Source organism: Myotis lucifugus, unplaced genomic scaffold (genome assembly GCF_000147115.1).
Source record: "Myotis lucifugus unplaced genomic scaffold, Myoluc2.0 scaffold_497, whole genome shotgun sequence".
NCBI lineage: Eukaryota > Metazoa > Chordata > Mammalia > Chiroptera > Vespertilionidae > Myotis > Myotis lucifugus.
In genome coordinates this window covers 121679-145028 of record NW_005871545.1, presented here as the reverse complement: position 1 = coordinate 145028, position 23350 = coordinate 121679, and the positions used below count along the sequence as shown (strand labels likewise).

At 46.4% G+C, this 23350-nt stretch overlaps 1 protein-coding gene across 1 annotated transcript in view; it reads right to left on the bottom strand.

The window, feature by feature from the left end:
• OLFM3 (olfactomedin 3) overlaps positions 1-23350 on the bottom strand; it is an 87764-nt gene that overhangs the window by 51068 nt on the left and 13346 nt on the right. The gene's annotated exons all lie outside the window — the stretch shown is intronic.

Here is a 23350-nt window from a genome sequence, read left to right as displayed (position 1 = left end):
AAAATTGTTATGGGTATTAGCAGAGCCGTATTAACACCCCCCTGTAGTGTTCTCAGGGCTTTCATCTGCGTTGCCTCATTTGATTCTCAGCAACTCGTAGAGGTACAGAGGGCTGGTTATTACCCTCCGCTTTGTAGGTGAGGGGACCTGAGTTGTAAGGACTGAAGTCATAGGCAGGTTCACCACTGGAGACAGGGGTCCGTAGGTCCAGACTCTTTCTAATTTAAAAAGTGATGGCAGTATTTATCAAACACTTGTTCTGGGTAGTGACTGTCCCCTCCCGATAGTAATAGCTGAGTACTGTGTGTTTACTTTGTCTCAGACACTTCGGCATCCTTTGTCTTCAAAAGTTCAAGCACATTTCAAAGGTAGCTATTGCTGTCCTCTTCCAAGTCAAGATGCGGAGGCCCAGCGAGGTGCCCCCATGGCTTCTAAATTGAGGGCTGTGTCTGACCTCAAGTTCAAGCGCTTCCCTCTGAGAGAGTGTTCCATTTACTCCCCTCTCCGTCTCTCTGAGGTGGGTGTAGTGCACCTCTTCTTATAAACCTGGAGGTGATCTCAGGGCGCTCATATCTCAGGGAGAGACTGGGTGGGGAATTGGCATTCTGGCTGGCTGAACTTCTAGTTTTTGTGATTGTCAACAATACTTTGGAAATACATAGTTAAATTTCCTGCTTTACTACATATCTTGAGAGCAACTGGGTTTTTTGTTGACGATGGTTACCTTTCAATTCCTAGGGACTGTTACTTTTATTCATATTTTGCATTATTTTGGTAAAGGTATCAAAGGGAGCAAATTGGCTTGAACCTATACTGGCTGTCATATATGATTGAATTTTGTTTTTAAAAATAAATCCTTAATGTTGAAAACTTTTTGAGAGATAGGGGTAATTGGCATATTGTTGAGCACCTACTATGAACCAGATATTAAGGCAGATACTGAGTATACCTACCTATCGAGGGTGTCCTGAGTATCTCTATCAACTGAGTGTGTACTAAGTATACCTACCTACCGAGTGTGTACTTACAGATGAGAAACCTGCAGTTCTGAAAGTAAGTGGCCCAAACAAGCAAAGTTATAAAACCTGACTATGACCCAGGCTGTCTGATGACTGGGCCCTGAGGCTTAACCATGAACCACGAGGGTTCTGCCCAGCACCTTCTGGGTGCCAAGCCGCCTTATGTATCAGACAGTGCCCTTTAGTTCTTTGGCGTATTGCTCATTGCCCCCCACGAATGCTAATTTTAAAATTTACACAAGGATCCACTCCTTCCTATGCGACTGTTCCTTTATGTTTGAATATTTGCTCCTGAATATCATAGAAGGAGACGTGGTGGAATTTATAAATCTGTCAGGATTCTCCTGTGGCCATGTCCTTTTAAATCTGTGCATTTGTAATCTCAGTCTAAGGACTGATTTCTAACTTTATTCTTGCACTAAACTGCAGGGGAATTTCAGCGTTTCTGAATGCTGAGCACCCTGGCAATAGGGTGTCTGAAATATATTCTCGGCCTCATTTTATGAGCGGGGTAATTAAAGCAGGGCGAAAATCTGTTTAAAGTTTATGCAATTAGCAGCATTTGGTGGGGGGGTGGTGGGGGGAGTCCCATGTCAGTCTAACAAATGAAATGCGTATATTTTTGAGGTATTCACAAACAAGAAAAAGAGAAATTGAGTCAATTATCAAAAAGATCTAAGACTACCAAAGTTCTTCACATAATTCTCTCTGTCTTCTCCACCTGCAGTTCCCTAGACAGCCCCTTGATTTTCTAATTCAGTTTCTGTACCTACACACAGCACGAGTGGCTCTAGTGATGCTGCTTTCCCTTCCAGGTGAGGCTGGGACTGTGCTGTCCGGCTGTTACACACTAAAATATTTTCTCTCTCCACATTTTCATACATAATTAAAAAAAGAGTCCTGCGTTCAATTCCGCTCAAGGACACATGCCTCGGTTGCAGGCTCGATCCCCTGCAACCAATTGATGTGCCTCTTTCACATCTTTCTCTCTCGCCGTCTCCTTCCCACTCTCTCTAAAAGTCAATGGGAAAATGTCCTCGGTGAGGATGAATAGCAACAAAAACGATAGACGTCTCCAGAAAAGGTCTGTTTCGCAATTAAGTCACCTGGTGACCTTGGGCAGGTCACCATCCACTGGGCCCGAAGCCTCCGATTTCAAGCTGGTTGGCGGATGAAATGGGGTGAGACAGGGAAAGCGCCCTGAGAGTAACTGCCACACTAGGGGGCACCCGCTCCCCCTGGCCCCTCCCCAAGTTCCTTCACTTACTCACAAAGGAGGGTTAGTTGTGACCATTTTGGAGTCTTTGTGAATCTCTAAGTCTATAAAGATGGGTTTTGAGTCTGTCTGGCCCGGCTCAGTGGTTGAGCGTCAACCTATGAACCAGGAGGTGACGGTTCGATTCCTGGTCAGGGCACAGGCCCGGGTTGCAGGCTCGTTCTCAGTGTGGGGCGTGCAGGAGGCAGCCAATCAATGCTTCTCTCTCATCATGATGTTTCTATCTCTCCCTCCCTCTTCCTTCCTCCCTGAAATCAATAAAAAATATATTTTAAAAAGATGGGTTTTAAAACTAGCTGTTGACATTTTATACACGATAGACATTTAACTCAAGTATGGTAGGACCTAAAAAAAATAAAAGCTGAGCACAGTCTTCCAACTTTAGATCCAAAGGAAGTGCACCCATTTTATTGCATTTTTAAAAGGAAGTCCTTCAGTTCCCTCCTCGCCTTCTGCGAGATGACAAGGGCAAGAACCGGAGACTTGGAAATCGGCCGGAAGCCCGTTTGCCCATTGACAAGTGAAAGCCACCACGTGCCTTCGGATTGAAAGGCATGTGAGAGGCACGCTTAGCCTGAAATCCTTAAAAAATTATGCAGCCTCATTTCCACGGAAAAATGGCTTTCATTTTTTACATATAACCACTTTTCCATTTTTATACAAAGAGCTAGAAGGACCGAAAATGACAGGCCTCGCTCACCCAACGCTGTGAAAGTCTGGAGAGGAATTGTGAGAAAAGGAGTAAAAACCGCCTGCAATGGCTTGACATAAAATGGCACTTTTCTTCTAAAATGATTTTGACTTGTCTTTCCATTTCCTTTGAATGAGACAGAAAGGAACTAATCTAGAGTCGGTTGTGGTTTTTGTTTTTTTTTAAGTCCTTTGAAAAATAATCCATTCTAACATTCTTGGTGAGATGGAGGAAGCTTCGTCACATCGCTGGGAATCTTCTTAAAACCCGTCTGATCAAGTCAGCCCATCTTTCAAGATTTGGGGAGTAATGACCATCCGGTAGGAGGATAATCAGGTTGGAACTGGCAGCTCCACATAAAATTTCCTTTCATGATTCCACAAAGACAACGACTTTTTTAAAACCTGAAGTCTTATTCCCAGCCCCCCCCTTTCCAAGTTAAAGTTAATTCAGAGCTTGCAAACTTTATTACAAGGAAATATATTGAATAACTACTGTGACTCAGTCATTATGCTAAATAATAAAGATTGTATAATATAATACTACTTTTGAAAAAAGTAGTGATATATGAATATATAGAGAGAGTGAAATTAGAAAAAGTAGAAAAAAAACACATACCAGGCTATGGATGGTGGCAATTTTGTGGAGAATAGGATGATGACATTTTCATTCTATATCTTTTGAATTTTTTAAAAATATATTTGTATTGATTTCAGAGGGGAAGAGAGAGATAGAAAGATCACTGATGAGAGAATATCATTGATTGGCTGCCTCCTGCACCCCCCCACCCCACTGGGGATGGAGCCTGCAACCTGGGCATGTGCCCTTTAGAATCAAACCTGGGATCCTTTAGTCCGCAGGCCAGTGTTCTATCGACTGAGCCAAACCGGCCAGGGCCATCTGTTGAATTTTGTATGAGAATATAATTTTCTTCCGTAATTAGGAAAAGATGCCATTAAAAAACCATAGGCCAACCTACGTAGAGAGTGAGAGATGGAGAAGGTATCAGCCCCTCAAAAGGCAGGCCTGTCTCTCTCCTGTTCACGATTGCACCTCCCAGTGCCTGCCTTGCAGAAGGCACTTAGTAACTTTTTCTGGAATGAATAAGTAAAAACATTAAAGGAAGCCGCCGCCACTAATTTCAAGGCTGCCTTAGAGACCACAGAAAACCTTGGCTCGCAGGGGCACGGTGAGACCAGAATCCCGCATCTGTGGCCATTGCCCTGGGCAGTAAACATGTTCAAACGCCTGCAGGTGCGAGCCTTCGGGAAGGCAGCCAGGCGGCGGGGAAGAAACAAGCAGAAAGCGTGTCCATGGCGTTTGCTGGAACGGCTCTCTCCGCAGGATTAGGGGGGCTTATGGCGCACGACCCAGCACACAGTGAGCTTGGCAGGACCCGCAGGATGAACGGGAGGGCCAGGCCGCCTCCGCCTCGCCTCCCGCGTCTCCCTTTCCCAGGGAATGTCTCACTCAGGGCTGCCCAGTGCCATCCCCATTGCCCCTGTCTCCTCGGACTGAAACTCCTAGGCGCCTTCCCCCATCCTGACAGTGAGCCCTGGTGAGAACCCACGGGCTTGAGGATTCCGCAGTCCTCCCTGGTGTGTGCTCCCTGCACAGGGATGCGCCCGGATGATGGTTTATCCAGAGCCGGAGAGGCTGCAGCCAGCGCCGTGCCCCCGAGCCTGGCCCATGCTTGTCCCCGGGTCCGTGTTCTGGTTTAGTTCCTCTAAAAGCCCCCGCACGTGGGCACCCCGTTTTAGACAGTGAGGCTGAGGCTCAACAATACTAAATGGACCCAGGAGGCCCACATGGAGGTGACTGAACTGAGGGTCTGATTCTGGCAGGTCCAGATCCAAGCAGACTGCTTTGTTGTTTTGTTTTCTTATTGTTATTATTATTTTTAATCCTCACCCGAGGAGATTTTCCCATTGATTTTTAGGGAGAGTGGAAGAGAGAGGGAAAGACAGGGAGAAACACATCGACTGGTTGCCTCCTGCACTCGCCCCTACCAGGGCCCAGGCTGGGGAGGAGCCTGCAACCAAGGTAAGTGTCCTTGACTGGAATCGAACCTGGGACCCTCCCCTCCCCAGACTGACGCTCTAGCCACTGAGCCATGCCAGCTAGGGCTTGTTTTATATTTTAATAATCCTCTAGGGCCCTATGTCCTTGCTCGCCAGCTGCCCCTCCCCCGTGCACCCCGGGAGAGTCCCGGGAAGGCGCAATGGGGCCTGGGTACCTGCTCCCCCTGGGATGCGGGGCCTGAGCTCATTAGTGCTGGACTCTGAGCAGCAGCAGCGCAGGTGAAACTCACCAAGCGCTCACTCCCTCATCCTGGCACCGCGAAAGGCCACCCATGCTCGCATGTCACCACCTGTTCGTTCCTTCGCTGCATCTGGGTGAGCGAAACCGGGACGCGCTGGAGTCACGCCCAGCCCCGCCGGAGGAGGCCCAGCCCAGAGGCGTCTGGGGAGACCGAGGCCTTGCGCTGCACCGCGTGGTTTGATGCTGAAAGCGCTGGTCTTGCTCATATGAACGCAGAAGGCGAGGCGGGCAGGCTTGTGCGGGCGGCCTGGTTCTGGCCACTGCCTGCACTCGTGGGGGCGGTCCCTCCTCTGTGTCCCCCTCCCCCCCCAGGAGTTTGGCCTTTGGCAGCGGTCAGCTCCAGGGGCAGGCTGATGAATGTGACCGACCTCCAGTTCCGGTAATTCCAAGGAATTACAAATAACTTAGGAAACCGCTGAGGGATCTGGGAAATCAAAGTCCGACCACCAGGGGCCACAAGAGTACAGTTCAAACTTCTCCCGCACAAAAGAAACCAAGTTTGTTTGAAATTCATCTGGAATACCCCCAGATTATCAGGAAGTCAGAGATAGTTGAAAATAAGAAACTATCTTATCACCTCCATGTGGGCCTCATAGTATTGTTGAGCCTCAGCCTCACTGTCTAAAACGGGGTGCCCACGTGGGGAGGGGGCTTTTAGAGGAACTAAACCAGAACACAGACCCTGGGATAAGCATGGGCCAGGCTCGGGGGCACGGCGCTGGCTGCAGCCTCTCCGGCTCTGGATGCATCTAAACCATCACCTGGTGCATCCCTGTGCCGGGAGCACACACCAGGGAGGACTGCGGAATCCTCAAAGCAAACCCTTTCTCGCTTGGTTTGCTCTAAATGCCCTGAGATCGCGGGCCGAGCGCTGACACTTTGAGGTACGTGTGGCCAAGAGCCTTCCGCAGAGGACGCGCTTATGAGAAATTATTTCTTAGCTGGCAATAATTCTTCAACAGTAAGAGACAAAATGGAATGTACAAATTATAGAGGGGAAAAGGTGGTATTTGTGCTGAAATAACATAAAATTTTATGGCGGATGGAAGAGAATGGGGGAGCCCTTCACTTTGCTGTAAAAGAGGCATAATCACCCCACTGCCGAACCTCCGTCAATCCTTCCCTCGTCACAGAGAGAGCCGCAGGGAAACCCAGCCACAGGGCTCGCTGGAGTCTCTGCAGAAAGCTGTTTCTCAATCCCACAAATACAGGGATTGGCAGTGCGAGGCCTTGCCCTCGAGGGACCTTGAATTGCGTTCACATACAAGGCAAGCTCCAGCACCACACAGGGCAGGGAGGAATGGAATCATGGCCATGGGCAAAGCATGCACCCCCCTCGGCTCCCTCCCCCTTCAGCTCCCTCCCCGCTCAGCTCCTTCCCCCTTCAGCTCCCTCCCCCCTCAGCTGCCTTCTCCTGCTTCCACTGTCAGCTCAGAAGGCTCCTGTGTCAGCCACCAGCCTTCACAGACAGAATGAGCAATAAACCTAGAGTCAGAGCTCACAGAGAACCAGGCAAAGGTGCCCTTAGCCACACGGGGCAGGTTCCTGGTTCTCAGTGAGACGTGGGGAGCGAGCGATCAAAGAACCTGCAGGGGCTTTGGCCTGTGCCCCTGGGATAGCTGGGGGGGCGGCGGGGGGAAGGTCATTAATGGCGCCTCCTAGTGATGACTAGCAATCCACCTGGGTTACCCTAAGGCAGCATGTTGGGGGGGTGGGGGGAGAGCAGGTGCAGGAAACTTTCTGTGGCTCCATGGGCAGCCAGGTAAACAGGTTCCCAGCACTTGGGACAACTGATCTTTGCCAGAAAGCAGCAGGGCCGCCTGTCACCTGGGGACCTGCTCACCCCCTTGTTCTCACGAGGTCAGCCGAGGGCAGCCTGCGGTAGTGGGACGGCCGTTTCCACAGGGCACGGTGGACGGAGTGTGTGGGGGCCGCACGCTCCCCACAGCACAGCTTGTGCTGCATGGATTACTTTACACGCGGGAAAGGCGGAGAGGGATCTCTTCTCCTGCTCTAAAGCTTTCAGAAAGAAAAATGGACTCTTAATTGTGCCTTTGTGGGAATCCCGCATCCCCCTTACTGACCAGCTGCGGTGGGTGCGAACCTGCCCGCATCCTGGACGTTAGACTGAGCTCACCCCGAGTTCCGGCTAGTGGGCTGTTCTGAGGGTCCGGGTCTCATTTTAAAATGCGATCCAGGGTCACATGGCTCAGATTCGACCTGGAGCGTTGCTGCCTGTTGGCTGCGTGTCCCGGGGCAAACATTGCATTTCTGAGCTTCAGTTTATTATCTGTAAAGTTGGAATGATGTTTATCCTTAATCCCACACTATTGTGGAGCAAATCAAAGAATTCTACCCTAATCCTGGTGGCACTCGGTGAGGTAGTTGGGGCCTACACTACTTGGGTCAGGTTGTGAGGACATGCTGCATGTCCCTTATCTTCCTCACAACCCTCCGAGGTGGGCACTGGGAATACACCCATTACACAGATGAAGCCACAAACACACAGAGGTTAATTAATTCTTTTACAGTAGTAGAACTCATGAGTGGCCAGCTAGATTCCAAGCCAAAGCAGTTAGATTCCAGATTAGGAGCTTATGTTTACTATATTATATTCCTTTAAATGAGAAAATACATGTGACTATTGTATGTTTTGCACAAATATAATAAACTAGAGGCCCGATGCACGAAATTCGTGCAAGGGGCTCAGCCCTCGCAGCCATGGCTTCGTCTGGAAGGTCGTCCGGAAGTTTGTTCGACTGTCTGGTCTAATTAGCATATTACGCTTTTATTATTATAGCTGTATAGTTTGCAAATATGGTGACCATATTGCACCTGGATTTCTTGGTTAGTCCTCCTTGTAAATATTTAGACAAGTCACCCTAGAACTTAGCGGCTTAAACCAATCACATCATGTATTATCTTCCATGTTGCTATGGGTCAGGCCTGGAGACAGGTTCCAGGTTCCACTGGGATCCCACAGTTTCTGGATCTCGGCTCCAAGACTGGGTGATGGGGTTAGCCGAGGGCATTCTCCCTCACGTGGCCTAGTCCAAGAGAAACTGCCTTTTTAAAAAATATATATATTTTATTGATTTTTTACAGAGAGGAAGGGAGAGGGATAGTTAGAAACATCGATCAGCTGCCTCCTGCATACCCCCAACTGGGGATGTGCCTGCAACCAAGGTACATGCCCTTGACTGGAATCGAACCCGGGACCCTTGAGTCCGCAGGCCAACACTCTATCCACTGAGCCAAACCGGCCAGGGCGAGAGAAACAGCCTTTTAATGTGGCCTGAGAATAACTTGCCAGAACATAACCCATTACTCCCAGGCACGTCATTTTCTGCACATTTTCCTCCATGTAACCTCTATTTACAGAGCTTTAATAATAGTAGACTTACATTCTAGAATTTCCCATAAAACAATCACGTGTTATAAGCTGTGTATGGAAAGCATCGCCTACAAAAATCCTTTATGCTCGCTCAGGTTTCTGGATCTTTGTTTATGTTATTTACAGTCTGAACACACTGCTTTTTGTTGTTGTTGTTAGAATAATTCCTATGTCCCCAAATATTTCCAACGTCATTGTGTCAGGACACAGTCCCGGAGACTCCCCCTTCACCTCCCGAGTAAGAGCATTTCTCTGTGTGCTCATCTCCACAGAGGACTTAGCGAAACGTGCCCTGGGCGCTCCCCAATGTCCCCTAGTCCTCCGGCTGGAGGGGAAGGTCCTGTCCGTTCATCAACAACAAAAGGCCCACGACTCAGAGGGCCGCAACTCCAGCAGCTCCCCGGGTCCCGCCCGTTGTGTGCCTGGGGCGTGCTCCCTCCAGCCTTCCTCTCTGCTCGGATCTGAGGCTTCTCACAGCCTGTCTCCAGGGCTGCATTCTCCTCTAGGCGCCTTCGATCCTAACATGGAACAGACTCCTACCCCCTTCAGCCGCTCAAAGCAGCACGGACACAGAGCTGTGCTGATGGGAGGCTGGGGTGAGGGTTGTGGAGTTCACACCCCTCGATACACAAAACGAGCAGTACCGCTGAGTACTAGACACGTAGCTCCTCTCTCTCAACTCCCACAGCCCATCTACGCTCCCGGGGGGATCTCTTGTGTTTCATGATCTCCTTTGGCTTCAGCTTACGGACATCTGGGGCCGCCCCCTCTGGAGCCGCACATCTCACATCCCTGTCTCTCCACCCTCGCTCTCGTGCTACTTGGACTCGGGTGCCAACTCCCAAATGCATGTCGTCGTCGTTCTCTATTGAGAAGATACTTCTTCCTCTTGGTTCTTTCATTCCAAATCACGCCCTAGTCTCGGAAGGTGGTGGTGGGGGGCGGTTTGAAGAAGAAACGAATCCAGGTTGTTTTATTTAAGGAAAGCTATGATAGAGAATTTTAAATGATATTTGACATGTAGCAGTTACTGAAATGTAAAAAGTTGGTGGATCCATGGGTGGGCATGTGCCCACTTTCTATTGCATGTATCATCTTAGCAGATGTTTATTATTACAATGCATTGCTTTACTCTCTTTGCTCACCTTCATCCCTGTAATGGAAGGTTTGGGTTGCTTTTACATTATAATAATAATATTAATAATAATAACAACAGGTAATGTTTATTGAGTGCCCACTGTATGCAGACACTTTAAACTGAGGTATGTCATTATGACACGGGGCTCTCCCTCCCCGCCCCCCTTACTCATAGGAACATGAAGAGCAGAGGTCAAGCTCTTACCCAGTGTCACCCAGTCAGGAGGGAGTAGATGGTTTGAACTTGGGAAATGAGGTCCTGGACTCCCTTTATAACTTCCTGTGCTCACCGCCACGCGCCCGCCTCACTGCCGTACCTGCTCTGCTCCCCGCTGGCCTGCCTGGCGGCTCAGCCTTTCCCTGGCGGCTGAGTGCCGACCTAGTGTTGCTGGTCCCATCAGAGTCATTGCCGCGCACATCCCAGCACCCGCTGCTTCTGCTGGAACCCAGAGAGGCCTGGGCCCCTTCTGTGAAAGGTTATGGGGGCCCCTGCTGGGTGTTCCCGCTCACCGGTTCTTATGTTCCTCCCCAGCATATATTAGGGGACACATTGATGAGGCCACACTCTCAGGGGAGTTACAGGTCCCCCCCGAGGCTGCAGAGAATTGGAGCGTCTCTCTCAAGTGCTCCCCCTACGCACCCTCCATGCTGAGAATCAGCACATCTGCAAGGAGAAACCCCAGCTGCTTGTCCTCTATCTGGGTAAACTTCCCACCCACCTGGAGTCCTTGTGGGAGAGGAAGGCTGGGGCGAGGGGGGTTCTTCCTGTCCTTATTTTGGTCTGTAGTCCCAATTTTACTGTTTCTTTTGAATTATAATGCCAGTGTACACCTTGTTTTGTAAAATTGCTGCAATGTTAACAAACAAACAAAAAACCCAGCCCGGCCGGCGTGGCTCAGTGGTTGAACATCAACCTATGAACCAGGAGGTCACCAGTTCAATTCCCAGTCAGGGCACATGCCCGGGTTTCAGGCTCGATCCCCAAAATGGGGCCTGCAGGAGGCAGCCGACTGATGTTTCTCTCCCATCAATGTTTCTGTCTCTCTATATCTCTCCTTTCCTCTCTGTCTAAAAATCAATACAAAACATAGTAACAAATTTCAAAAAGAGAGAGGGATGGAATCGCACCCTAGATCACATAAGTATTTGGTTTCTAATCACAACTTAGCTCTGAGTAGAGGCTTATGCCCACACGCATCTGAATCATTTCAGGGCAATAGAATACTTGGGAAGCTAGAGGAAACAGTAACCCATCTCCCCAGGAAGCCACACAGGCAGGCACATACGCAAAGGTGGAATATTCTCTCTGAAGCGCTTTCAGGGGACCTCACATACCTAAAAACTCCAGGAGAACAACGCAGACTAAGGTTAGTGAGGTGCTGAGGCACTGTAACCGTTAGCTTTCAGAAGTGGAGTTTATGTGGAAAAGCAGAACAAAACAACAGAAAAGCTCTAAACTCTTCCCCACCTGTGTGCTCTCACACACCTGGATTGAAATTGAAGCGTGCAATGTTGCAATTCAAGTCTGGGATGTGGAGTTCCAGGGAGCCATTACTAAGTCCTGCCCCCCAATGTGACTTCGCTCACACTGGGGCCAGGGGTTTCCCGTGTCCTTCTGTGTCCCTTGTGCACATCCCCCCCAACCCCCCACCCCCCCACCCCCGGTCCATCTTTCCTGTCCCTTCTGTTCTGTGGCAGTCATCCGCGCTCACTATAGGGCACCGCCCTTTGCAGTTCCGTTATTTTATGGACCTGCTGTGATTTTTTCCAATCACAACTAGACAATTGCCCGCCATAATTGGTAGCCACAGGGTGAACTGTGCTTTGATGAGTGCGGTAGAATATGAGGCCTGAAATTATTTTCCTCCCGCAGTGGGTGAGTGAATTACTGGAGAGTGCTCTTTGACTAACAGCACTGCGTTAGAAGGAGCCGCCGTTCCATCCGGGCTTTGTTCTTAGGAAAACAGAGGGAAAGGAAAACCGAGAGTGACCTTTTGTCTCCTGGCAATTAGACCTCCGTTTTCTCTTCAGTTCGGAGCGGCGGCTGCTGCAAACAGCTATTTACAGCTCTGATTCCTACACAGCACCTTTGGCCGGCATGGCCTGTGGATGTGTAAGCTCAGACACACAGGGACCAGCAGCCCCTCAGCTTTCTGACCCGTGTCCCCGAGCAGGACCCTAGGTCCTTGGATGGTCTATAGATGTGTCAGCTCAGGAGGCTGCGGTCCCTCCTCGTGTTTCAGTCAGACAGGGACGGACTAGGTGTGGCTGTGAAGATATCTTGTAGATGTGATCAGAGTTCATCATCATTGACCTAAGTAGGGAGGTTATTCCAGATAATCTGGGTGGGTCTGAATCGGTCAGCAGGGAAGGCCTTCCTTAAGCACAGAGCCGAGGCCTACCTGCAGGAGAACGTCCACCTGCCCGTCTGGGCGTGTCGGGCTGTCCTTCCTCACAGCATGTCCTACAGATTGCGGACCCGCTCCGTGACCGTGTAAGATAATTATGCGCGATAAATCTCTTGCATACCTCCAATATTGACTGCCCCTGGACTCTCCATCCATATGTCAACTGACGTAGAGCAATGGCTTCAGGTAACGCCTTAGTCCTTGAGAAATACCCAAACTCCACATAAGGGGTGACCCCATGTTAGAGGGGAACATAATTCCCTTGTAGTTTTCAAAAATATTGAATGGGTCTGGATTGTAGATATCCCATTTTCTATTATTCTCACTTAACTTGCAAATAGGTTATTATCAGTCTTAGTTATACTATTAAGTATAAAATATATAGGTATATGTATCTAAATCTATAAATCTATAGAACATCTATTATATATCCACATATATATCTGCATGTATATATACACACACATATATATATCAACATGTGTTTGCCTCAGAATGTCCCTGGAGAATAATTGCTAGTGTATGTTGGTAGATTTGATAACAGCATATCAAACTAAATTCATTTGCATCATGTCACTACCTTAAGCTTCTGACTGAGATAAATATTTTACTGGGAATGGAACTTAGGCCGCCCAATATCCATTTTCATTGTTCTTAAGTAGTGAGGCTTTTGTTTTCTGATGTATACCAGTCAGCCCATTTGTATTGTTATTTTGAGCATCCAGCTGTCTTCCAAAGAAATAGGAGAAAGAGGAGGATGAGAAAGAGAATAAGAGAGGATGTGGTTCCTTCTTCAAATACATGTATGTGACAGAGAGGGAATTGGGTGAAACAGTGAATGGAAGGGAGATGTCCATTTTTCCGAAAACCCCAGAGGCAAAGGGACATAACTTCCATAGCAGAAGCAGCTTGCAAAGGCGTCAAGCAAGTCCGTAATGCTGGTCCTTCATTTGGTGCCACACCTTTAACTACACAGTCAAGAAAGGAAGTAACTATTAAAATTTCCTTCTGAAATTACCTGAGTCATCCCACCTCTATTTTTAAAGTAGCTCTACTTTGAAAGGCAGCGTTACAGAGATCATAAATGCCAATCCTTTACTCAATTAATTCTATATTCTTAGTTGTAATCTTGGCTCTACCTTCAAAATCTTTTAAAAATCAGAAACTTCCGCACACTTTGCCTGCCATTCCTCTGGACAAATATGTATTAACACGCATTTCTATTTCTTGACCCCTCAGCCCCCTTCAGATTCTGTTCTCCCCTTTAGAAGAAACGTTTGGATGAAATCACTCCTGTGTTAAAAGCCTCCGATGGCTGTGATTTTGCTGAGAATTGAGTCTGAATTCTGCTTACTATGTTTAAGACCCTTTGGGATCTGGTCCCGCTGACCTGCCTGCTCTCATCTCTGATCACTCTCCGCTCTTCCCCAAGCATGCTGGTCTTTTCGGTGTTCTTTTAACACACCAGCAGGACTCGCCACCAGACCCCTGTATCTTTCTTTGTCCTGGGATGGGCACTCTTCTCACGTCCTTTGTATTTCTGCTCAAATGTCATTTTAGCAGAAAGATGCAGCATGACCTCAGTGTGTGAAATCCAGACCAGCTGACACCCTTCCCCCTTGATCTTGACCCAAATGGATTTCTCACGTGACCACCCTCTATTGCTACTGATACTATTTAGTTGTGTTTCTTTCTAATTGACCACCTCTGTCGACCGGAGTGTCCTCTATAAGAACAAGGACTTCGTCTGGGCTGTTCATTGTTCTCCCCCTCACAACAAGGTCAAGCTTAGAACAGGAACCCAGTGGATATTTATTGATTGAACAAGTAAATGAGTTCCCAATCTGCCACTTAGGCAACTTGGTCAAATTACATGAAAGCTCTGTGTTCCAGTTTCTCTCTTTGCCAAACAAGGAGAGAGGAAATCTAACTTGCAGGCTCTATTTTAGGGTCAATGACTGTCTATGACATGGGGATAGTTAAGCATACAGTAAGTCTTGATAGACGGGTTCTATTGCTATGACAGTGGGATCGGGAAATATTTGAATTAGCATAGCTTCATAGCACCTAATTTTTTCCCATTCTAAGTTGCTTAAAATGATAACAATAATGACCACCACACACATATATTTTGGAAGACCAAGTGAGACCAGTGAGTGAATTTTGAATTCATAATTGTGAATTCTCTGTGAGGATTTATAACTTATTTTCACCAAAGTTTGTCTATCCATGCAGTGGGATAGAGACATAGGGAAATGGAGGTATTAATCTACATTTCTGGCAATGCGTGATTGTAAATGAGCCACAATGGTTTCTTTCCTATCTCAACATTCCAGGTGTACACAGGCCTCATAACAAACTGGGGCCTGACTTAATGAATCTTTCACGATTGATTTGAGCTGGTCATTGGGATGATCAGACGTTGGCAGGGGTTCCTGCACCAGGAGGAGGTGACGCACTCCTCACCAGGGCCACAGTGTTCTGGAGGGTCTTGGCTTCTTCCTCCCCTACCCGACACTTAGTCATCCTCTGCAGCCGTTTATCTTGTCCAAAAGGAAAAGCCATCCAGGTTTGAGGCTGTAAAGGTGCCATTTCTTCAGCAAACATGCTCTGTTCTTGACAGAGTTTGAAATACTCTGCATCTCTGAAGTGTTCAGTCAGATTGTACATTACAAGCTCTTCCAGTCTTTCACGGCACCAAAACCATTCAAACTCAACCTTCTTCGTCCCAAACAGCAAAAGGATTATCTTTGCTGAAGCAGATACCTACATTTTATGGGGACAATTATTTTCCATTTTTCTATTTCTTAAGAGAAAGCAGATTGCAAATTGAGAGGTCTCCATTGGGACTGTTTCTTTGAAATAAAACTAAAATATGTAGATATTTAAATTTATTCAAGTGGTCTAAGATTTTAAATACCCAATATTTAGCTGGTTCATAGTTATCTGTTTGTTTGTTTTTTTAACTTTCTCCCTGCTGGGGCACACATAGGTTTACAGTTGTGAGTACATGAAACAGAGTTTATTCTTGTCTTATTATTAATTAATTATTGTATTATTTTCCATATGAACAACTGTATACCTATGTTTGCCCCACCTCATATCCTGTCCTTTTAAAAAAATGTTTTCTTTCATCAGTAAAAAACCTACAAAGACACGAGAGGAGTGAAGAGGGAAGAGAAGTGGAGATGGAAGGGAAGTGGAGATGGAAGTGAAGTGGAAATGGAAGGGAAGTAGAGATGGTAAAGGAGGGTGTCAAGACTGACTTCCAGGCTTCTGGCTTGTTCAATTGGATGGATAGTGACAGTCACAGGGGCAGAAACTATTAGGCCAAGCCCATGTTGGGGACTAGAAGTCCCTGGATGAATTTTCGGACATTATTAAATCTTAGGTACTTTAGACACGTCTACAGGGAGCTGTCAAGTAGCTGTTGCAAATGATGGCTTAGAGCTCAGAGCAGAGTCTGGAAATATGACACATTAATTAGCTAGCTGGCTAATTAAAAATAGCATCCCGGTGTTTGAATTGATTTACTGAAAAATGATTGATATTGAAAATTTATGAGACCTTATCTGTGTCAGGGGTAAAAGACGGCTAAACTAATTCCATCTTTTTAAGAGCCCATAATCTACTCAGAGAGGCATTTACACGTATGCAAAACACATAGGTAGTTACTTAGCCATGTTGTAAGTGTCAGACTGGAGGTTTAAACCAAACGCCAGAAGACCACAGGGAAGGAGGCGAATAATTCTGTTGGGTAGAAGGTGGGTTAGGAGGTGGAACAGAAGTTCTGAAACTGTAGCTGGGTCTTGGTAGAGCAGCGAGCAATGTCATTCTCAACTGAGCGAGCAAAGGGAGTGCCTTCGCAGAGGCACTAGCTCATGGCACACCTTTTGGGGGAATATGAGCAGGTGGGTGATGTTTTTCCTGCTTCTCTGGTTGCTGGGAGGAGGAACCTTTCAGAGCACTACCCATGGGCTTTTCTCTTTCTGACCATCTTCCCACTTTGCAGTTCAACCAGTTCTCTTATCATCATGAAATTAGGTTGATAAGCTTCTAGACTCAATTATTTCTTCATTGTCTGCACTTAATGTCTTCGTAAGTATCTTGTGGTTTTAGACAGTCTCATTGTGTCCAATACAAAAGGCCCATGTAGTGCTCTGGGAGGCGCGCCCTCAGAGCAGCTGGTTTTCAGCAGGCAATCCATGCCTTCCTGGTCAGGTAAGACACGGAAGTGTGCATCCGAGGGGCAGCTCCAGCGCTAATCACCCTCTTGAGAAGCTGTTGTTCCAGACCTGAGGCAGCTCGATCCAGCTGTGGTTTCAGACCTGACTCAGCTCAATCCAGCTGTTGTTCCAGACCTGAGGCAGGTGGATCCAGATGTTGTTTCAGACTCGGAGTTTCTACTCCAAGTGCAGGAAGTAAAGCTGTGTACTTGGAGTTTTGGTTGCTGTTTTGGTGTTGGTGTTTTGTGGAGGATGTTTGGAGAGCACTTAGACTGGAATACCCAACTAATGCCCTTCACACGGGCGCCAGACCAGAGGCAAGTAGATTAAGAAACAGCGAAGGGCAGTATGAAAGCTACCCAATCAACTGAATGCAAATGAAAATCACCACCTTCGCAGGAAACCATACAGGGGAACTCATAGGTCACAAATGTAAAAATCCGGCCAGTAGTGTGGCTCAGTGGATGAGCATTGGCCTGTGAACCAAGATGTCACAGTTCGATTCCTTGTCAGGGTACATGCCCGGATTTCAGACTTGATCCCCAGTAGAGAGAGTGAAGGAGGCAGCCAATCAATGATTCTCAGCATTGATGTTTCTCTCTCTCTCCTTCTCCCTTCCTTTCTGAAATCAGTAAAACTATATTTTATAAAATGTAAAAATCCAACCCGATTGTCTGTTAGAGCATAACTTAAAAATCAAATCGTCCCTAATTTTATTGCCAAGTATGTCTGAGATAATACATATGACTTGCTATGGCACCAACAAATGGCTACAGAAACGAAAGAGTAGTTAATACTTAGGTTTCATGGACTCTCTCTCTTTTCCCTTCGAAATTTAAGAAAACCATAAAGGCTTGATGTTACATAAATGAGGTCTCTCTGGGAAGAAGCTGAGTAATTAGGAAGAGAAAGGATCACGTTGTGGGTTCTTAAAAGGGTAGAGACTATTAACATGGACAAATCACCAGTTCCAAGCGTCATCTATCAAGAAATGGTAAGGAAGTGAGAATGGAAATTGGAGAAACTTTAGACAGCACTTTCTTCTTAACTGTGTTTAATGCAGGAAACGTCCCAGGGGAGAGGAAAGATGGTAACACAATGCTTGCATTTAACCGACAACCAGATCAGATGTGAGCGCCCAGCAGGAAGGGAGACGGTGACTATGGAATTAGGCGGTGATTGATGGGGCTGAATGAATGGCCTTCAGAGTGTTGCCACGTTCAGGTGACGGCATTGGTGGCCAATGGTTTACATTGTTCCATTCAGGAGGTGGCATTGGTGGCCGAAGGGTTTAGATGACCTGTTGTGCCTTGGATTTTCGAGCCTGCAGTAGCCAACCCGATTTCCCTGAAACATGGACACTTTTAAAAGTTTGATGGGAAAAACAGATTTTATACTCTATTTAATACTGACAATTTGAACTACATGTTAATTTTATGTACTGCTTTTATTAGCTTGGAATTTTTTTATTGAATTTCTTATTAAAAAATCGTTACAGTTTTAGTACGCGGATACACTCTTCCGTTTATGTAGCCCGTCGTAATGGATTGCATTTTTCACAGTGGACCTTCACCACGCTGTTAAGTAGTAGGCATGCCTGATGTTACTGGTCCCATTTTACTCAGAGAAAATGGGCTCAGACAGGTCTAATGGTTTTCCCAACTCAGACAACTTATCGGTGTTAATATCAAGGTGATCCTACCAATCCAGAGTCCTTTTGGAAGACTGCATTATAGATCTTGGGGTCAGCAGAGCAGAAAGATGACATGCATCTCAGGTCTTCTTCAGGACGTCAGCTCTTTCTCATCCCAAGTTCAGAATGTGGCCCCATTTGCGCGCTCTGGGCAGGCACTGGAGGTTGGGTTGGGAGAAGACATAGGAAGATTCCTGGCTAAAATCTATGGGCAGGAGAGTAGATTGTTGGAGAAAAGTGATTTTTAAAAATCTTGAATAGAGCATGCATCATCTTTTAATTAACTTGAGAATGAAAATTTGGATAAGGTAGTTATAAAGTTTTCTACCAATACGATAGCCCCAGGAGGTGCTCTGGACCCCGAGGCTACAATGTGTACAGACATATTGTTGATACTGCTTTTTCCCCCAGCAATACTGTAGAAATAAATTTCATTTACTGTCCATTATGCTAGGAGTTAGAAATATAAAGCTGAACTAGATAGATCTTAGACTTCAAAACCACACCCTTCTAAATTCCCAGTGCATCTTTCCTTCCTTCCTTCCCCCGCCCCCCGCCCCCTCCTTTTTCTTTTTAAAGCTCTGTTGACTTGGAGGCATTTTGGTGGGAAGAGACTGCACAAATGGGATGCACTGCCATCAAGAATTAGACTAATGGGTGTACTTTACCAAGCACTTGGGCACTCCCAGCACTGTGCTGGGCTTATGAAACATTCACAGCAACCCTGTCAACGGTACCTAAATATCATCATTTCTTCATGCAGAACATTAGACTTAGAGAGGTTAGCTGATTGGTCCAGAGTTGGGAGTTTGAATCAAGATCAGTCTCCATTGTGTTGCAATATAGAAATGAGACATTTACAAAGATTGCCTCGCGAGATAGAAAGGCAGGCCAGTCTCAGACGAGGCTAGATGGCTGCTGAGTCACGACCTTCTAGGATGGTCTTAATCTCTGTTAGTTGCTTGGAGTTCAGGACCTGGTCATCAGTTGTTTTAAGCTTAGAAACCCAGTCTTACTAGTACTTAGAATGGATTGAACTATTGTTTGCTGATAAGAGTTAACCAAATTCACAAGAGACTAACATATGTAACAAAAATGAAAATTCACAATTTCCCATGAGAACTATGACAAGTGGATTGGATGTTTGCATCCAATAATTATCAAAAGTTGCTTCAAGCAAAGGAAATCAAAGCAAGTAAGACTTAGTCAATAATTCAAGTAACACCAGTGTATGTACCGCTAAGTCTCTACAGAGGTTACTAAAAGTAGTGTAACATGATACCTGGATTCTTGAAGAACCCTGTGTTCTGCAAAACTGTGTATCCTTATATATTAAAAGCCTAATATGCTAAGTGTTCGACTGTTCCTTAGACCGTTTGACCAGCCGCTATGATGCGCACTGACCACCAGGGGGCAGACGTGACCACCGGTAGGTTAGCTTGCTGCTGGGGTCTGGCAGATCGGGACTGGGCGGGATGGGCTGGACACGCCCTGGACGAATAGTGCAGCGGGCCTCTAGTTAAAAATAACAGTGCTTATGGGGACAATGGGGTTGGGACGACACCCCAAACCTACATAATTGTGTATCCAAAGCACTAACAAAAATTGGTACCCAGAGTGCTTACTTGGGGAGGCAGCTCACAGTAGCTGGAATTTGCACCATGAATGACCATAAACACCAAAAGCAGCAGAGCGTACCCGCTGACTGATGGCCTGGGCCACGCAGGTGAGGCGCAGTGGTATATATATGCCCAGGGTGACAGGAACTACCACTTGGGGCAGGAAAATGGTCAAGAAGGATGAAGGTTGTAGGATTAAAATGGGAGCTGCCGCACAGGGCAAAGATTTTGAAGGGAAGCAAAAAAAAGAAAGGTGATATTTCTGGAGAATTAGCTATTAAATCAGGCACATTTATTACAGCCCGAGTTGGCAGTACAACTCCTGGCAAAAGCGTGTCAGAGGTTTCAGTGTAAAACTCCTATTAGAAGCAGTTATTGTATAAAATTAGCCACTCAGAACTCGAAGCATCCTCGCCATCTGGCAGATGCGTACCAGCCCAGATGTCCCGTGTCTACGCCGCAGAGCTGAGAGTCACTGGGTGTCACACCAAAACCCATCAATATCTCATTCTGGGGAAGAGTTCAGGTAGTGTTGATAGTTTCAATGTGCTTTCTTATTAGTGCAGATAACACAACATATGAATTTAGAGTACTCCCTTGCTCCACTATAACCCAAATCCTCATATACTATAGCGGCACCTGCATTTTTGTTTTGTTTTTAATTCCCACCCCAAGATATGTTTTATTGAATTTTAAAGAGAGTGGAAGAGAGAGAGAGGGAGAGACAGAAACATTGATGCGAGAGAGAAACTTCGATCGGTTGCTTCCTGTACACACCTCAACCAGGGATCAAACTGCAACCTAGGTATGTGCCCTGACCAGGAATCGAACCTGCAACGCTTTGGTATATGGGACAATGCTCCAACCAGCTGAGCTGCCTGACCAGGGAGGCACCTGTTCTTAAGGTGCACTCCAGGTCCATGCTCCACTCCCTCCTCCTGCAGTGTGTTTGGGGGAGGGGCCTTATCTGGGCAATGGAAGGTACTGGCAGGACGTCAGGAGCCGAAGGAAAGCAAAGTCGATATATTTGTTCCTCTAACTCTCTGCCTTTACCCCAAGTCTCAGTTTATTTGGGGTGAACCTCTCCCGGAGGTGTGTCTCTCCATTCGGGTAACTGCTAGGCTGGGGGTAGTAGCTGCTTGCTTCGGTTACAGGGCAATGTACCTTCTCTTGGTTTCTCCCAGGCAAACAGTTGCTGTTTGGGACAGTGGTGTGGATACTGTCAGATGACATTCAGATGAATATTTCAAGTGACACAGCACACCTCCCCAGTCCCATGGCCAGAAAGGACTGCCCACACACATGGTTTTAGTCTTTAAGATGAATTTGAGCTTATTATCTATGTACTGATGCTTTTGACTATGGGACCACAAGCATTATTCTTTGGATATTAAAGAATCAATAGTAAAAGCATGTTTAAAGCCTTTATGTTTTTGAAATACGTCATTTTTGCTGTAGATGGAGGAGTTCACAAGGTATCTGAAATAATTTGCTTCCCCTGGTGGCTTTCTGACTTGAGGTCCTTCCCCGCTCCCCGCCAAAAAAAAAAAAAATAATAATATCACGGTTTCTTGAGGATAAAAATGGCTCCTTTTTTGTCACTTGTGACCACTGGCACAGAAAATGCAAACCACTTATTATTACTGTTTGCAAAAACCACAAGGAACACCAGTATTTGAGATAAGAGATTGCTATTCCATAGGGATGGAGCTTATCAAAAGCACGAGGAAGACAGCCGAACGCATCTCATCACATAGAGGGCATGGTCTCCAGTGGAAACATGTAGAGCACAAGAGGCAGCACAACACACAAACGCAGAGAGCTGGAAAAGGAGGGGCCACAACATGTAAAAACGACAGAAAGAGCATTTAAAAAATCAACGGAGGAAGGGAAGTCCTGGAGGAATGAGAGGCAAGCTTTAAGGATTTGCTACGTGTTCACAAAAGCATTGTTGGAGTTTAATGGACATCTTTAGATTCCAGTGGGGCATTTTAAGCTCTTTGAAAAATTAATAAGGAGAGGACAGAACCAAGATTGAGGTAGACGTCCCCTGAACGTGAGGACATGATAGAGTCAATTTGCAATGAGTGACTTGTGTTTGGCCTTCTCATTCAGCTTTTAAAATAAACATACCCACTATGTACTCGGATAGTTGCACGTGGCTCCGTTTCCTGGTTAAGTCCCAGGTGAGGGACTCTGACCTGGAAGTACTTGCAGGCGAGTCCCAGGCACCCAGGTGCACCACAGGGCCATCTGCTCACTGGAGGGCTGCCCAGCACTGGGCAGACGCACTGGTTGTGAGCTGCACCCACGCCTTTTCCCTCTTGTAAAAAGCACACATGGAGAGGGCTTACGTAATCGGTAGCCTAAAAAGAGACAGTCACACACAGACAAAGGTACTAATACCAACAATAGATTAGCTATCGGGCTATAATTGGTGTAGCATCTGTATTGATTGTCCCTGTCTTACTGTGTTTGAGATACTGCCAGGAAATATCCTATTCTATGCTTCCCCAAACAGTCTTATGTTTTGCTTTATCCTGAAGTTATCCTATATAATAAAAGGGTAATATGCAAATTGACCCTGAAGGCAGAACGACCAGAACAACCGCTCGACCAGTCACTATGAGGCACACTGACCACCTCAGTCCCTTCCCCCAGCCGGCAGACTCCCATCACCTGGTGGTGAATCAGGAACTGGGGGTGGATGGTAGCAGGGGGCAGGACTAGCTGCCAGCAGCTGGGGAAGATGGCCCTGATCGCAGGCCAGGCCTAGGGACCATACCCGCACATAAATGTCATGCGCCGGGCCTCTTGTTTATATATAAGTAAACTGAGGCTTGTAGAGGTTACCTATAGCAGTGTACATCCCTAACCCCTGGCAGTCTGATTTGACATTGGTATATAGGGTGTCCCTCCAAAATGTATACACACACTTTGAATAATTATAAAGGCAGTGTTTATTAAAATACATTTCAGTTTCAAAATTGAGCTATCAGCTGTTAAAGTGTGTATCCATTTTGGGGATATCCTGTATTTAAACAACCTCCCCTGAATTATTTACTCTCAAAAATGCTTTCAGTAAAAACTGGGTAACAATAAACTAGCAATTTCACTTTTTGGAAAACTCAGTGGTGGTTATACAAACTATGTGTATTAATAATTGTGCTAGGACTAGAATTAACATCTTTTACCAGAATGGAAGAGTCCAAAGGATTTGAAATTAAGTAACATTCATTTGGGAGTTTCAATCAAGGGGGTTCCCTCATCCTCAATATTTTTCCTGTAACAATGGAAAGTCCTCAGATGACCCATGGACTGATTTTATTCTCTTCTGGCATTTTGAATGACTCTTAGTTCTTGGAGATACCTTATGTTACTAAAGAGCTGGACCACAAGTCAACTGAAGTTTACATCTGTTTGTATTTCTCTTTCCCTTGAGCATTTACTAGGATTCTGGATAAATACCAAATGGGGCATGATTACAAAAAGCATAGCAAATTGGAACACAATTCTTAGCAAAAGATTTGTTGAACTGAAAAGCATCTCTGAATTGGAAGGGACT